The following is a 19,034-nucleotide window of genomic DNA, read 5'->3' as shown; positions in this document are numbered from 1 at the left end:
TAATCAAACTTCATATAGTGTAATTAGTTGTATGGTGTTTTAAAGAACTGCGAGGGTAATATAACATTCGTTTTGCTTTCCGATAACGGTGTTTTTAACCATCCGTAAGATTTGTGTGCGGTGTTGAAATACTATTAACATTCGTTTTGATTCCCGATGTAATATAACATTCGTTTTTCTTTTCGATAACGGCGGTTTTAACCATCCGTAAGATTTTTGTGCGGTGTTGAAATACTATTAACATTCGTTTTGCTTTCCGATGAAATATAACACTCGTTTTGCTTTCCGATAATGGCGGTTTTAACCATCCGTAAGATTTGTGTGCGGTGTTGAAATACTGCGAGTTCTACCATGCTTTAAAACGTTTTGTTTTCTTGTTTTTTGATAACGGTGTGTTTAACCAAAATGTTAAATGTAGTAGTTTTTAATAAGTGCGCTTTCAACCATGCTGTATATAAGTTGAATTAACACAATTCAACTTAACCAAACACTGCTTTTCGATAATGTCGGTTATAACCATACTACGATGATGTTAATTTTTGTTTTGTACAGTATTTAACAACGTTAAACAAATACAATGACCTGAAGTTAGGTTAAAGCCGCTTAACATAACAGAACGGTGCAAGTTATCAAATACATATATTGAGTAAAGTTTCAATCGTTGTCATTGAACATTGCAAATTCAATAACAATCTACAATGCCCTTAACATTTTCATTTGTCCAACGTTGTTGAATACACAATGAACATGAATAGGGTTTGGTGGTCGAAGACTAACCGTTGAATACGAATAGGGTGCGATGGACAGAGTCAAAACCATTGAATAAGAATTGATACGTTGGGCGGAGCATAACCATTTCCTACGAATAGGACGCGATGGACGAATTATAACAATAGAAAATAAAAAGGTACCGTAAAAGTTCCAATTAACATAAAGAGCGATTTTGTATTAATAAATAAATAAATAAATAAATAAATAAATAAATAAATAAATAAATAAATAAATAAATAAATAAATAAATAAATAAATAAATAAATAAATAAAATAAATAAACAAACGAATGAATGAATGAATGAATGAATGAATGAATGAATGAATGAATGAATGAATAAGTAAATAAATAAATAAATAATTAAATAATAAATAAATATTAAATCAAATAAATAAATAAATAGATAAATAAATAAATAAATACAAAATAAATAAATTAATAAATAAATTGATAAATAAATAAATTAATTAATTAATTAATAGGTAATTAAATAAATAAATAAATAAATGAATAAATTAATTAAGTAATATATAAATAAATAAATAAATAAATAAATATATACATAAATAAATAAATATTAATGAAAAAATAAAAAAAATAAAAATAAATTAATTAATAAATTAATACATTAATAAATTAATAAATTAATTAATAAATTAATAAAATAATAAATTAATAAATTAATAAATTAATAAAAACATTATTAACTATCTAAAAATAAATATATATTAATAACTATATAAATAAATATAAAACCCCAAACATGATAAAATAGTTACGGGTGTGAACATATTTGCTTCACATCTATATAATTATGATGATATTCAAGATAACTAATGCAGTGGCATCGTTACACAATTATTGAGATAAAATGTTCGTTATAAAAGAAACTCGAATCGATCGACGCCCACTTTTTTATTATAAAAATATTACAAAAATGAGAGAAGCTATGCGAAGAACATCTCTGTAGAAATGAATGAGCGCTCTGAGAAAACGGGACTTAATGCATGTGCGTGAAGTCTCGTCCCAGATTAGCCTGTGAAGTATGCACAGGCTATTCAGAGAAGACACTTTCCGCTTTTATAGTATTTTTATTTTCAAGGAAGTCCCTCCTTACCGAAAATCAAGTTTAGGCGGACTGCTCAGGCCAATCGGGGATGACACTTTACGCTAATGCATTAAGCCCAGTTTTCTCAGAACAAGGCTGAAATGAATAAGCGTTCTTAGCAGTTGCACCGTATGAGACTCCTAGAACGTGTATGCCTTTATTGTTAACCCTTTGCATGCTGGGAAATTTGTCGTCTGCTAAAATGTCGTCTGCTGAATTTCTAAAATAAGCTTTTTCTTAATTTTTTTTTCAAAGAATACTATCAGAATAGCAAACAGTTTGGATCCCGATGAGACGCCACGTTCTGTGGCGTCTCATCTGGATCCAAACTGTTTGCAAAGGCCTTTAAATTTCGGTTCCCGCACTGAAAGGGTTAAAGTCATTACGTTTAAAACGCTATATGATTCGATAACTCAGTGCAATTATAAATAAGGAAGGTCTTTATTCTTCCCGAGTGTATGTAAATATGTGGTGAAGGTATTCGAAAGCAATTTTTGTAAATATGGAGTAAACTTTATATTCTTTATATACTTCTTTCAGTACATTAGGTATTGATCAATTAAATAACGTGGATAGCTTTAGAAATAATTAGTGACACAAATTAAAAATACGATGTATCACTTCATTTAATCACTATTAGAAAACCCCAAATCCGTTATTACGGAATAAATATAATATTTATTTATTTATACAGAATTAGACATGCTTATACTAAGATGCTAGGTTGCTTAGTAGACTAAAGAAAAAAAAAGAAAAACGTCAAAGGGACTTTCAAACAGTAAAATTGATATGGTTTTGGAAATGAAATAAGCGATGCCAATTAGTACTTAAATAACTTCTTAAAGTTATTGCTCCTAATTCCATTTATCCTTAGATCACTTTTCATAGACTGATCTGTATTTGGCAGTGTCAAATAAATGGAAAGGTCACAAGTGGACGAAGCCGAACAAGGAACGAGCTAGCCTGCATGCATTCAACTTAACTTGTCCGTCCTGCAAGCTCTTTTTACAACTCACAACCACTTTAAACATGTTCAATTTTCGACAGACAGCCGTGTACAAGTGTGTAAACAAACCCACTTAAAGTACGCAATGTAAATAGTTGCACTTTAATTGCTTTCCGGAATAGCGATTATCCACTGTATACAGGATTGTTTTAGTTGACGTAAAGGTTGTTATTGGTGCAGAAAATATTCGCAAGGACCTACGTGAATGTATAGCCTTTTAAAGTACGAAGTGTAGACTTATGCATAGAACATGAGATGTATATTACATTTACTATGAATTCCCACAGAACAATTTCAGTGCTATCATGTCTTTAAATATCTCAAATGTGCGCTACTTTAAATAATCATTCTTTTCGATTATTTTGTTGATACGTGGCTTAATTGTATTTACCAGCTTTGGCGTAAACTGAATGTGTACACCATTTTGTTCAAATGAAACGGGCGATCCGATTCTTTTAAGATATGAACAATCGGCCCCACTAGAAGGGTTGAACTGATCATATTTGCCCAGGCATCCAGATACGAATAACGAACCGCTCGCGACGTCATGTTCTTATTGTTTATAGTAATAACATGTTATATAATTAAAATTAACCCGGCTATTCCTGTCCTGTTAAGTCTTTCCAAATGTGAATGTATAAAGTGCACAACACGCAAAAATTATACCAATGGCAAGTACTCAATGTCCTCACATATCGCCCCATGGGTGCAAAAAGGTGCCTTCTAATTTCAATGCCACATGGTACCTTTTTGAACCAAGGGGGCGATATATTTCACACAATAACATATTCGGTTTATCTTCCAATGGAAAGCGTTAATCCGCGGAGACTTTATTTGCTGCTGTTAACATAATTTATAGCGCTAATAACAAATGGTTCTCCTGCGTATTTAAACGTTTTACAGCTCAGTTTGATTATTAAGTGTTGATACGTCGGAATATTAAACACCGAATATCGAAATTGAAAACCACCATGCGTATTCTAACGCCCTAATGTAAACGCGCATATTTGAGAAATGCTGGGATGTATACAACGTGAAAACGAATTGAAAAAAACCCAACAAATTTCGATTGCGAAGTATCTAACCTTTAAGCAACTATTGATTTTGATATGTTTAGTTCTGATTTAAATATATTTCAAGGATTCAACTTTGCGCAAAATTACGGAATCCGGTTAGGCTATGTTTTTGTTTGTGGACCGATGATGTGTAAACAAGGCCATTTAAGCGTCGCGAAAAAGCAACAATCAAACGTTGACATGTCTCGAATTGTTTTGAATTGTCGCTTGCTTCGTTTTAGATTGCCGAGTTTCGTATATGACGTTGCTTTGATGACCTGAACGTTTAACTGGTAAGGTCAATACTGCACAAAGTAGATTCGTTACAGAAAAACTGAGCACCGATGTAGATGAACACCAAACAAGAAATAATATTGAAATTATTACCGGATCATATAGACCTCATTCCAGTTAATCACGGCAATTTCACAGTGAAAGTTTAACGCGTATTACATTGATTCTCCATAAAACCTGCAAATAGTACTTAATTCTGTCCCATGAGTATGGTACTTAATTCTGTCCCATGAGTATGGTTTCCTGTGTTGCTGTTGCAAAACATGTTTACTTCATTATATTTCACCAGAGTATCATTATGTATTCAAAGCATATAATAAATTATCCTATTAATGTCGTATATCCGAAAATTCAACCATGCAAAGGTGCTGTGAATCCAATTTGTAGTGTCCCGCAGCGCTGATGCACCCATTGCTGTTGGTTTACACCATTTACTCTAAAGCATGGGATGAAGAAACCCATTCAAATTATTGAGTGCAGTTTAGATGACTTAATCAACACATTTTGTTGTTGGAGAATAGCTCATTTGAAAAAATATATCAACTGAAAACATGTGCCTCAAATACTGTACAGATACGTTACCAAACATCAGAATTATCTGAATAACATTAGCAGGACCCTAATAATTATTAAAATTATGTTTTTTTTAATTCACATCATATCATATTTCACCATACAGAAATAAATTCTAATACTGCAAGCTTTGAAAAGCAATCACATCGTCCTTAAGGCAAAGAAGTATGTGTTATTCTTTAAAATCGGAACAGATAAGTTACCATCCTTTTTCACTGCACAGCATGTATCCTCACTGAGAAAACTGGGCTTAATTCATGTGCGTAAAGTGTCGTCCCAGATTAGCCTGTGCAGTCCGCACAGGCTAATCAGGGACGACACTTTCCGCCTAAACTTGATTTTCGGTAAGGAGGGACTTCCTTGAAACTAAAAATACCATTAAAGCGGAAAGTGTCGTCCCTGATTAGCCTGTGCGGACTGCACAGGCTAATCTGGGACGACACTTTACGCACATGAATTAAGCCCAGTTTTATCAGAACAAGACACATATAGATACTGGGTCTGGTGTTAGTAACTTTCAAATGAATTCTTTCAAAAACTGATCAGATTTGTGAAATCTGTCAAGTATTTATGGAGCAGCTGATGCATTATAATTTTTTGTTAACAGATACGGTACGAACAGACTTTTGCTAGTTCAAACTCATTTGATAACTATGGGCGATATCCAAGTGATTTTATATAAGCAAATATGCCATGTGTTAAGCAAAACTGCTGGATGGTGTTTTGACCAATATTTCATTTGCTGGGAGGAAATATAAATCTGCGAGAGTCTAGAATACCAGGTCAATTGGAGATATGTGCACATTCTGTTGAAATTAGCAAATAACCATTATTTAAGGTTTGAATATCCATGTTCTGTTATAAGGGAATAATATTTTGTTGCTATATTTATGATATGGAGAAAAATCTATTAAAAATATTATGTCAATTTCTGTTTTAAGTCTATGCCAATCTTGGTAACATATCTGTTTCATATTAGCGTATCTGTTTAACAACAATTCCTGACTTCTAATAAGAAGCTAGGTCAAATCTGCTTTTCAAATCTGTGAAACATGTTTTGTTACAATAAAATATCTTAGTATAAGGTCATAAATAACCGTTTTGGTATGTTTGGAGCTCAAATATGTATAAAATCTATAGTAAAGTGATATTAATCATTTCAGAGTTTATGCCAAAATCAAGCCCTGCTAATTATAATGCACAAAACATGCTGCTTCGGTCACAAAATTGATTGGTCAAATGTGTCAAAACTGTTTGTATGTGTTTTTTATGTGTTTATGTTCAGAATTTTACATAGATTTATATCTTGCAGATGAAATAAACAGATACGATACCGTCTCTTGTCATTGATTTAGGCACTGTTGTATCAAGATGTGAATTAAAAATTACATCTCTGCTTATTTGTGATGTAATCCTAGTAAGGAACACAGGCAGTTTAATCAGCTTATATGTATTGTATTGATAAGTATTGGGTTTGGAATAAATAAACCTAATCAATAAGAATCGCGTTTTAGTACCCTGTATTGAACTTAAATATTTCATTCAAAATGTCTCATGAAGCTTCACGTTATACAATATTTTAGTACTTATTTGTTGTGAGAATGTGAATCAGTCGTTAAATCAGGTAAACGAATGCTTTTATAATCAATATAGATACAAAAACACCTTCAAAAGAAACTTAAAGTATGTAACGTATATGTTCTGCATTAAACTAGAGTTAAGGGCGACTTCTTTCAACAAGAGTAAAGAGATTTTCAGTTAAAGGTTAGGTGAACCAGTATGTTTTCAATGTTATTAATACATTAACATTCCGTAAAAAGTCGTTTTCAGGGCGTAAGTGCATACTTTAGTTTTTTGCTCTGCATCATTTTTATTTGCTGATTTAGTGGAAAACTAATGATAAGGTAAAACGTTTTGCTTTTTTGATGTCATGCACTTTAACGTAGCTTTGCTTTTCCGCTTGAAAAACACGAACTATATTTTATACCGCTATTTCTTATTCGACATCGGTCGCGCCATGCCGACACCTTTATAACATTTTCAATAAACAAACACTAAAAATGCTCAATATATAATTAATTTCTTAAACGTTTTGATTGAATGCAATTGAGTTTGCACGTGTGTAATGGCAGTCAACTCTGTTGTACACAACAGCATATCGTAACTCGTGCGTTAAAACCGAAATTGACCAAATGTTCATTATCAGTACCCACGAACATCAAACGGGTCTTCCTGGTAATGCTATTATATTTATACCTGTTAGCACAATATGTGTTGATAATGACCAACTAAACCTGACAAGAATTTATATGAAATACTTTTAATTGTTATGGAGTACTTAATTTTTTTAAACAAACACACTGTATGTACTTAAAATCGCACCGTTTGTAAGTTATTAATTGAAACAAACCCAATGTGTGCAAATGTAATCACAACGTTGTTTTCATAATTAACAATTTAATTTAACTGTTTCATTATATGAGATAAACATTAGAGTAATTTAGGTACAAAAATGACTTAACCTAGTAATGTTGGTAACACGTTTATATTGCTACGGCTTCGATATCAAACACATTATGACATTATTGCTTAATACAAATGCTCTGTACACAATTGACGAAAATATTATAGATACATATTTTTATATTTTTGAATATTTAACATAGGGTTTGATTTAAATTATATCATTAAATGAAAGAAAGTTGAGTAAAGAAGTCATGTAAATTTTATCTTAAAATTTGCTTTTATAAAACAGTTCTCATGTATTGTGGACATTAATCACTCTATGTTGCTTGTGAAATAGTACATTTTAAGAGTAATAAGATTGTAACAAGTATTTGATCCAAATTACAAATGTAAAATGCTTTTTTAATCGTTCTGACACTAATTTTGTGATATTTATGCATATTCTCAAGCGTTCAATAAACTCACCCTTAGTATTACGCATGTTTTTTGGATGGGTGAGGGTTATTATGATGTTATTTCAGATGACCAATTCTACACACCGATAATAAAAAAATCTTTTATGATAAATTTAATATAATAAATATTACGTGTCTCCTAAGAACTACGATTTAATGTTTACAATTTATCAAAACCAGAAAGCATAGACAAAAGGTTTAAGAGAAGAAAGCATAACATACCTGGTTTCATTTACTGTTGTTATATTATTTAATGACTGATATTTTTGTAAAATGTAATGTTTGATTAGCATGTACATTGCTATTGCTATATCCCTTTAGAATCCTATGAGGATATCCATTGTTTAAATCTCCTGTAACAACTTTGATTTTTGTATGTAATTATTTTCCTATTCCAGATATTGCGTATTTCTATATAGATTTCAATTGCTATTAGTTTTGATAGAATGTCATATAAGTCTTACGATCAATGCATTTGATAGAAACCACGATAGCTTTATGGCAGGAACGTGTTTCTGCGTGTGTGCATGGCCGTATTTCCGAAGATTAACCAGAACACTTTAATTATGTTTGTTGCACAATTGAAAATTAAATCGTCATTGAGTAACCCAACCTGGATAAGCCAAGTTTGCGAAACTAACGCAAAGGACCGATTTTATTTTTAATGTGTTGCAAAATATACTCATTTCAACCGATTTATTATTTTCAATAGTGCAGAAATGCCTAAGGTGAAGTTATCAGCTTTCTTAATCTGCAGGCATGCGTTATTCTTGATAATCTAAATTACATTCACTGATTATTTCTGAAATATTCCTATTGCTAAAACCCTTGGGACATTAAAATATTACAGTGATCCCTACATAATTGTGTCTAAATATTATAATGCTGATATGATGCTCATTGAAGATATTTACACCATACAAGTTAAGATAGCTCTTATTAAGAGACGCCATTGACAGCAATTGGCTTCTTTGAAAATGAACAGAAAATTGATGAAAAAGAAAAAATGGATTTTGTATTTTGTTACTAATTATCTTTTTGCCGATGCAATTACAATAAAGAAGAAAGCTCATTTTAAATATAAGGACTGTTGCATCAGACTATTCCAACTTTACACTAAGCGATATACGTATAATCATGGACCATAATTACATTCACGCAATTCATTAGCACGGATAGCTGGAAGGGAATGATGAACATGTCGAGACTGTATATAAGTTGTAATGAGACAGTTGCAACAACGAATCGGCTGTGCTTTTTATGTTCTCTCAAGGTTGTTTGTCCTACATGAGCATCGTCGGGATAATTATAACATAAACCTAAACGTTCGCAATTGTTGCTCTCATGTTCGCATCAGGCAAACTCTTGGCCGTCCGTACTTATGTGATAACTTCAAGTAGTTTACTAATGAGCTAACATTATTAATTCTCATATCTATCTAGTGTAACATATTAATAAACACACTCATCTAAAAACGTCCTGTATTTTGCAACTCAATGCAATGCTGAAGCGGTCGTGGCTTTACAATTCCAATATACTCAAGTAATGCAATAACCACTAGATCACAGCAGGAACGATGCACATTCAAATGTTTACCGATGTATTGAATTCTCAATAGCGAGTCCGCTACAATGATTCATGCATGTTATGTCGAAACGTTGCTTGTTACGCTATCAGTTTTGTTACAATTTGTTTCAACTTATTCATCATTATTCACATAGTCCGTTCGCTGGAACATGTGTTAATGATAGCAAAGGTTTATTCCTTTAAAGTCGGTCCATGTGAACGCAAATGATATTTAGTTTTAAGTCCCATAAACTCGCTCGTAATGATCGGACATTGTCGCGGGGAATTATAACGGAATGTATTGTCCCACGGTAGATAAAATGAGTATTTTGTATCTCGTGTAATCTATGTTGCCTGACCACATCTGGCGTTTAAATGTTGGCAATTACTTTAAAGGACAATGATTTAGTAATGGTTGACTTTATTTTACGTAAACATTTACGAAATATTCGTTGATTTTGAGTCTTTATGACGCTTGAAACATACTCATTTCAGCTTGATTGCATCGACAGTCTCAGGCTTAATGAAACGCTGTCGAGTTCATTTCCTGGGTAGAGCAAGCACGTGATGTCTTCTGAGGAGATATATTGAAAGCCCCCACGGTGGGGATCGAATTACATTCAGGTAGCAAGGCAGACAATGTATCCACTACTCCACGGCAACCTTTGCGGATTGATATTTGAGGGTTTGATTTAAAATTATTAGTGTTTTTTTTTGCTTTAAAAGAACATTCGTTTTAATACAAATATGCTTAGTATATTTATTACGTGGTTAGAATTATACTGCCGTGTTGTCATTGTAAAGATCCTAGTTACTGCGACTCTAGTCGTCAATATTGTATAATTCCAATCAAGTATAAGGCCAGTGTATTGAAATTACATTTACGATCAGTGGATTTTGTAAAATAACGTGAGATGGCTATGTAATTTCCAATCAGCTATACGAGTTTTGGGCATTGACAATTCAAATAAGCATATCCTAGCAGCTTTTCAATGGTGTCTGCGTAATGTAACAACTGCCCCATAAATGCACAGTCGGGGTTGAGAGTTCTCACAAATATTTCAAATTACAGCGACGGTTTGTTGCTCATTAGATTGAAAACTGAAATGCCAGGGGATGCATTCTGCTGCTAGGAGACATTAGAATTCAATTTAATTTGGGTTCGCTGCGTATTAACGTGTCAAATCTAACACATTCAAGCGGGAGTGAACTCGCGGGTTTGATTTGTAGTTGTTAATAGGAGAAAAATCACAATTTGAAAACCAGGAGAACGAATATGTCTTTAATCATGGGTTCACACATATTCTTACACATGTAAAACGTCTATAAACAAAAACAATAATGTTCAATCTGTTGTTCTTTATGCTTAAAAATAGCATTTTTGTAATTGTTATGTAATGCATAAAATAATATGTTATGAACCCTATATCTTTGTAATTGCAATATCCGAAAAAATAAAAATAAAAATGACATGAGATTATGAATATCTATATAAACTATGACATGTCATTCTAAAAATGTCCACTGCGTCATATATTCTATAAATTACCGCTAAGTCATAAAAAACTAATAAAGATTTGCATAATTTCAGCGTCATATGTCTAATAACTACTCGGAAGCAAATGGATATATAAAGTGCACGTACCGAATAAAATTAGCCCCAGTTAACTGATGTCTCTGATAAATTTTATAAAGCGCATGTGTCAAATTACGGATATTTGTCAACAAGTTTTGTCAAAGTAAAAATGGACTCACAGAGTACATTAAACCGAGTTATTTTAAAATCCTAATTCATGTCTCAATGTTAAAGCTTGGTTATTGATGAATGTGTACATAAAACAGCCAATACTATTTTTGCGTAGATAAACAACTTCATTTAGGTGACTCGGACACTTGTTCTTTAAATTCAATTTTCTAACCGATATCCATCGAAAGTACTTCTTGAAATGAACTGATTTTTTACGAAATGTATCGCTTCATGTTAGAATTGTGCCGATCGGTACCCCGTAATTTCATTTTGAGTTATTTTGGCCTTTGTTAAAATATGAAAATATATGCTGATATAGAGAATAACAGGTTACTGTCCCACTGTTTTGGAATTTATCAGGCGAGGCTTAGAATAATATAACGGCGAGGCTTGCCGTGCCGAGCCTGATATATTACAAAACGATGGGACAGTAACCTGTTTTTTCTGTTTATCATACCACATTTTCCTAAAAATCTGCAAAACAATCCAATTTGTTTATTTAAAATGTACGGGTCACCGCTGATTTTGCTGATCCGGCTTTTACACGTTGACATACATGTAGCAACGGCGTTCGAAAAGACGACACGAATAATCGCTTATTTTAAACATCGTCTAGAGAAAAAAAGTTGTTTGCACTACGAATGGGAAGAGCACACCCGCTTTAATTATAAACGTCTTGAATTGAAGATCATGAATGGACTGCAGCGACAAATTTAATCGAAGAAGACGCTTCAATAAATAGTTTGGGGACGCCAATTTGGAGATGTGCATTGAAATTGACATTTTGATGATGGTGCCAATATTGACATAAGCGTGTTAAATCGTTTGTTTAAAAAGTTGAGGATTAGCATACACTTATCATTTATCTTGACTTTCTGTGCAACACTTGCGATATTTACGATTTATTTCCCATTGATGACGTCATTCAACTTCTGTAGTGCGGGCTGTGGTGATTTAAAAAAAATAACGTTTTTGTGATTTTTGACTTTATACTAAAATAAAATATGTACGTTCTTGGTATCAAATTGTTTGTTTTGTTGAACCTGATTCATGTTGATAGAAAATGTTGACTTTATTGCAAATCTCACGTAACTCCAAACATTGACTGATATAAGAACTTCCTGTTGACCATGATATAAAAAGATATATCAGGCAACGTTATATATGGCAGATATCCATGCGGTGGTATGATAAATATGCTATATGCTAATCAAACACTTTGCCATGACCACGTACATTTTTTTGTATGTTTTTCTTTATTTTTAGCTTTCTTATGAGGTATATACAATTCACATGTTAAAAACTATTATAATTATTTTAATATTGATTTAGTCACATCGATTAAATAAACCTCTTTGTGTTCACTCATCTTTTGAGTATATTAAGATCTTCCTATTTGGAGCATATCTCATATATTTTCAGTTATATTAGAAAAAATCTGTTCAATTTTAATCTACACTTATTAATACATATGACCATGTCATTAAGCTAGAATTTACATTTTTCTCTGAAAGAACCCAATCTCTGATCTAAAATAAACGTTATATTTGTATCCCCCCCCCCCCGATGCTTCCAACCGTTTTTTATTATCAAAACAAAATGTTGCTGTATCTTTAAGATACCAGATGTATGTACAAATATCAAACATGACGTAACATGCCTCACAATCAACCATTTATTTATTTCGTTATCTGGTGTTATATGTAGAATGATGTGCATCTTGTCTGTTTTTTCCTGAATAAAGCATATATTACAATCGGCACAGATTACGTTTCTGCTGACGTCATAACTGTGGTTCAATTACAAATGGATTTTAAATGTCATGTTACATTATTGTTTATGTGTTTAAAGGTATTGAAACCATGTGCATGCTATTTAGTGTTTGACGCTAAAAGATTGTGTACAGACCAATGGTCAATGAAATCGTGCGTAAAAAGAAGATCGAAACCATATTAATATTAAAGGAACATACACACCATTCGTCTCAGCGTGAAATCATTATTATTTACCTGTCGACATAAATTACATTTGTAATGACATTTTATTCAGATTAATGTTTTGTTATTCAAGATTTGATGCAATCAAAGGAACTGTTCAATCGTTAATCAGATTTGTTCATTCTAAACTAAGAATCATGTACCTTTTTTGTTCTAACAATTTGCAGCATAATCAAGCAAGTGTATAAACTGTAGCATTCAGGAAATATGATTGAACTTGAAAATAAAATTTTCTAAGTCGTCAAATGCATGTATATGATCATGTTAACAATCCACGATTCCAATGTGAATTATGAATCAAAATTAATACCCATATACCAATATGAACACAAGATAACGTAATAAAATAAATTTCATACAAAACACTTAATATTTAACTACTTTGATATTGAAAATCATTGCAAACTCGGGGTTTCAAAGGCTTTGTTATTTTTTAAAGAGATATATATTTTGCGATATGGCTAACTCTATCCTGATATTTACATAAAATAAGCCCATGTACACGCACCAGAAATCCAAATTTAGTCCTAAGAATTTTCATTAATGAGGAAGGTTTGATGCCTCATAGAAAACCAACAAGTGTATACAAAGTGCATTACGAAGGCGTGGGGGAGGGGGTAATTATGTTGCAATAACAAGGATTGATATGCGTCTTCCAGATACCACCTGTCAGTTCGTTGAAAGTGTTGATCCGCTAATATTCACTCACTTCGGAAGATTAATTTTACTTTAAACATTAATAATTGTCCCGTAATCGTCATACTTGACTGAAATTTATCCAATGTGAAATTCTTAAAAAACGCCCTTAAAAATAGTTGTAAAATATCCATTTTGTAAACATCTTTGGTTCAATTAAAATGCATTTAAAAGTGCAGTGATTTGATATTGTGTCTGTGGTATATAACAGCTCAATATAGTTTATTACACTTGGATGTCTCTAATAATACTGATAAACGGAAAAAAAGCAAAAAAGGTCGGGCTATCTTTTTAACTTTTTAAAAGGTTGGTTACCAAAAACGTTGCATAACACAGGCTTCCTAAAGCTGTCATTACCCATCATGTTTACACTAATCAATCTATGTATCATGAACGAAATTGTCCTCCGTTTCTGATAAATAGGAAGGTCTTTAAAAGATATCAAAGGAATATGAGGAAAATATAGAATTACATTTGAAGAATTATCTTATGTTTTAACTGTTGTTAATGATGAATTATACGAACATCCCCAACAATTTTTGTGCAGTTTGTTAGCGTAGCATGTTAATTCGCTGAGCATAATTGCATGCTATGGTTGCCGATAATTATGCAGTATGTTGAGAAACCACCATTATCCAACAACACGATCAAATTTCTAGATCACATGTAATTAAGGGATGGTTGTACAACGGTCGTTTGATGTTGTCTTGAAATGTTGATGTAAACGAGGACGAGGTGGTTTTTTTTAAATAATTTTTAATCCAAGATAAAATCTAGACTAAATATTACATGTCTCTTGAATTTAAGAATTTTAGATATTTAAGCTCTCTTGAACTCTTTAAATAGCTTTTTAACATATTTATATCAAACGGATTGTATCGAAATTTCGAGGTCTGACTCAAGCCAGTTCCATCAGTAACAGGAACTTTGGAGACAAGTTCTTAACGCTCCTAGAGTTGATATCAAACTGCGGACCTTCTAATCGCAGGACTAACACTCCTTTTGTTACAAAAAGATTTCGTTGGAAAGTGTGACGAGATAGCTACATAACATTTATTATAATGTTATTTAATTGTTAAATGTAGTATTACCATGACAAGATGATTACAAAGGGTGTAGGTTACAAGATATAGGATAATGCATCGTGGTTTAGTCCATAATATATCTTGTTGCACGTTCAGTTTTTCTTTGATATAAAGTAACATGAACATAAAACACGATTAAGTTGTACTCATAAACGCTCTTCTTATTATTTAATTTATCCAGTGTACAAATTAATATAGTTTTGGCTTTGGCTTCGTGTTTGACGCCTATGTCACTGTGATTCATCGACATTAAAATACATGCAATGCATATAATTACTGATATTTGATAATTCATTTTACATAATTAAATTATATGTATTTTTCATTTTACATCAGTTATATGGAAAGGTATAACCGTGCACTTCACTGACTGTTATTTCCTTTTAAAGAATTGTAGTTATTTTTGTTCGACTGGTTCGATTCTAACGAAATGTTTACATTACATAGCGCACATTACAGCTCGGCTAGAACTTATATAATTTTATACTAATAAAATTCTTTAAGGACCGCATTGTAAAATACGGATTTTCTTTTATGGTGTAGCTGGTGTAGTTTTGCTTCATGCGTATTTGTTAACCTTCATTCCTTTTTGTTTTTGTGATGATATTATGTCCAATAAAATGCTACTAGTTAATTGTATGACTTTGGGGAGTGAAACTGATTAAATATAAGACAAGCTTTGAAATGTGCAGCGAAAGAGTCATAGTCTTGGAAATGGTAAATCAGACACATTTGATGTCAATTATTTTGGTATTATTCTTGTAGATACCAAGACATATATGACTGTCCCGAAAAAGTGGAAGTATTATGCATACAACGCCTTTTATTCTGCGAATGGATCGTCTTTTTAAAAGGACTCTATTACAATTACAGCTTATTCATAGCTTGTTCATCTGGATATAAACATATAGATGTAGATACTCTCTTTATTTAAAGTAGCTGATTCAATATTGTCTACTTCTAGGAATCTTTTTTTTTCTATCAGAATTCAAGACCCTTTGACCAAATTTTATTTCAGTTTATTTTCATGCGATCCTAATAATTTCAACCATTTACTTTTCAAATCTTAGTATTTCAAAACATGTTTGAGACAAAATTGGTAAAATAACACATGCATTTGCATCATGACGACACCCGTGCCTTAGTTAAATTATCAAATAAGAAGTTAGTGACTCGCTATTAGTAAGATTGTACTTGCGTTTTTCAAGTAATTTGGTTAAGGAAACATACCATATAGGCAATAATGTCAAAAACACTCATCACAAAATCAATAACTTCTTATACAAGATGATTATCACAAAATCTACGGTACATATGGTTAATAACATATAAAGGTTTATGATACTTATTGAACATACATGTTTCTTTGGAAATAATTAAACGAATGCACATATAATTATTCTTCAGAGAAGTTTATGTCTCCTTAATCTATGTGACCAATAATCGGAATGTGCGTCACACAACATCAATGCGATTAAGTTTTTAATGAATAAGCACCTACGTACTTCAAGATTGTGGAAAGAAGTAAACATAATTATGCACATTCGGTCAATCTTCAATTGACATGTCTAGACGTTCACGTTCGAGATTATAGACATTGAATACATAATGACACACATGCAACACCTTGATTCACACGTGTTCACCGTATATAATTATTATCGTGAATAAACTCATTAAGACGTTTATACAAGTAGCATAGCCTGATCCATATAAAAGTAGGTGTATTGTTGTTTACCCATTTATGCCTAGCGTCTAGAAAATGCCGGGGCAAACAGCGTAGACCAAGATGAGACCCCGAATGATGCGGCGTCTCATCATGGTATGCGCTGTTTGCTTAACGGAATTTTTGTATAAATGGGTTAAGCAAAGCTGAACATTGGTTGGTGGTCTTCAATTATAAAGGCTAACTGTTCATGTAGGAACTATTGATCTTTAGACTGATATGTGAACATATATTACGATATATTTGATAACCCAGTCAATCGGTTGACTTTAAATATCATATTTTATGTCAAGAGATGAACTTCTTGTTGCGCACAGCTAAGCATACACTACCAAAGCCTTTTTTTTAAATACACAATGCGTATGATGGGTTAAGCTATCTACCTCATCTGTTGCACTGACCTTGTTATTTGTAAAGGATATTTATTCATTGAAATTAACATTCTTGGTATTTTTATAATAAATATGGACGAACGTTTAGTGCCTTACATCTAATACTTAATCACTTTATTGAACGTGTAATAATCAGGTCAAATGTAAATCTTTATTGTACTGTTTAAAATGAATTTACAGAAAATCACCTTTTACATCACGATTTAAGTTTATGTTAATTAGAGTAATTTTCTAACATGGTATTGAAGTATGACCATGCGTTATAAAATACATTTAATAACTATCGCATCACAAATCAAACGAATTACGCGGTTCACTCGAGTGTTGTCCTTTGGAGTTAGTTGTTAATTTGCATTTAATCTAGAGTTAGGAAAATGTTATTGAATTGCACATTATAACTATCCTCTAATACTACATGTTTTATAAGCTATCCCTTCCGACTTGATTTCTTTGTGGTACGAACAATACGTGCACGATTCGTGTCCAATGTCGTCTATGATACATACGATTGAAAGCCACACTTAGGGATAATCGGTTGATCTCAACAGCAATAAGTCGGAAGAAAAATGCAACCTTATGATTGTCAATATAAATAATTGCAGATACTAGTTCAAAGGCAGTCTTCTGCATTAATGAGGGAATAGTATTATGCCTGATGTGAACAGAATAATTCAAAGTTTTAAGGAGGATTACGTGTTGTTACCAAAATCGTTTGGCTTCAAGATGTAATATTTTGGAACGTGCGTACTGAATTTGAGTTAAAAGTTGTGTTATATAAAATTATAACGCATTTTGGGGGTAAATGTCTTCTGTCTGATCATTAAAGTCTCTGAGTAAGTACATTATCGCGCGTTTTAGTATGACAAATGTTTTATGCAAAACTATTTTTTCCTTTCAATTTATCATTTTGATGAATTTGTATAGAGCTATATACTGTTACCCAAAAATACAGTTTTATTGTGAGCATGTGTATGTGTTTATATCATCTTAATTTACAATACAATGCAGCTAGTGTCGCTGCATTGACGATATCAATTTATCATGAATTTATTCGATGAGTTTAAAAAAATAGTTTATATTGTTTCTATGAGGTTTAGAGAAGGCTTCATTCTTTAATGCTGTTAATTGAGCGTTCTACGTTTGTAAAACCATTTTTATTTATTTTGTTTGCGTTATTTGTATGTGTGGAGTCATTTTGGTACGTCTGGCTGTAAAACAAAAGTCTTCTATGTACCGTGTATTAATTCTTCAAATGTGTTATTATATAAATCACAAATGCAAATTTTTTTTCAGGCTGTATTTGTCTTAAATAATTGCGTTATTGAAATTGACTGTAATTGTCTGCATTCTGCATTCTCAACTCTTCGTCTATTGTAAATAAGATATAATACACACATGATTATAAACAGTCAAATAAAAAACACACTAGTAAACCAGATTTGTTTTGTCGCACAATTGTTTAAAATGAAGTCCCCTTAAGTAAGCACATCAAATGAAGTCATATGTTCTTCTTTTATGTTTCAGAGGGTCCTGAATCCATTGAATAAGTCCAAAAACCAGCTCAGGTTGACGCAGCGTCATAGTAAATCCTGTTAAGACAATATACAATACAATTGTTTGTGTTAAGAAGTTATATACAGGGATTTTACCATAATTCTTGTGTAGTTTTCACAATAAGTGTATGCTTTTGTGCTCTGACAAATCAAACGTATGTCACAAAAACATATAATTATTGATGCTTGTCATTTTTATTTTTACCACTATCACTTGATGTTCTACTAAATTAATAATAGAATTAGCGGATAACAAAATTGCATGTAAAAACGATGTTTTTATTTTGTATGTTTTTCGCTGAAGCTGTAAAGCCTTTTTGTGTCATTAATGTGTTACGTTGATCAAAGAGTTACATCTTTAAAGATATGCTGTGTTTTATATGTTCTGAAAACCATATACCCCAGTGTTTTGTTAAAAGTTAGTTTGGGTAGTATTACTTAAATATTTAAATGAATGTATTGTAATAACAACGATGCACATTATTCATTCATATTTTCTTTGAACAATAAATTATACAAATGTTCAGTGAAGTGTTTTAAAAG

Source organism: Dreissena polymorpha, unplaced genomic scaffold (genome assembly GCF_020536995.1).
Source record: "Dreissena polymorpha isolate Duluth1 unplaced genomic scaffold, UMN_Dpol_1.0 chrUn031, whole genome shotgun sequence".
NCBI lineage: Eukaryota > Metazoa > Mollusca > Bivalvia > Myida > Dreissenidae > Dreissena > Dreissena polymorpha.
Note: the sequence above shows the minus strand (reverse complement) of the source record.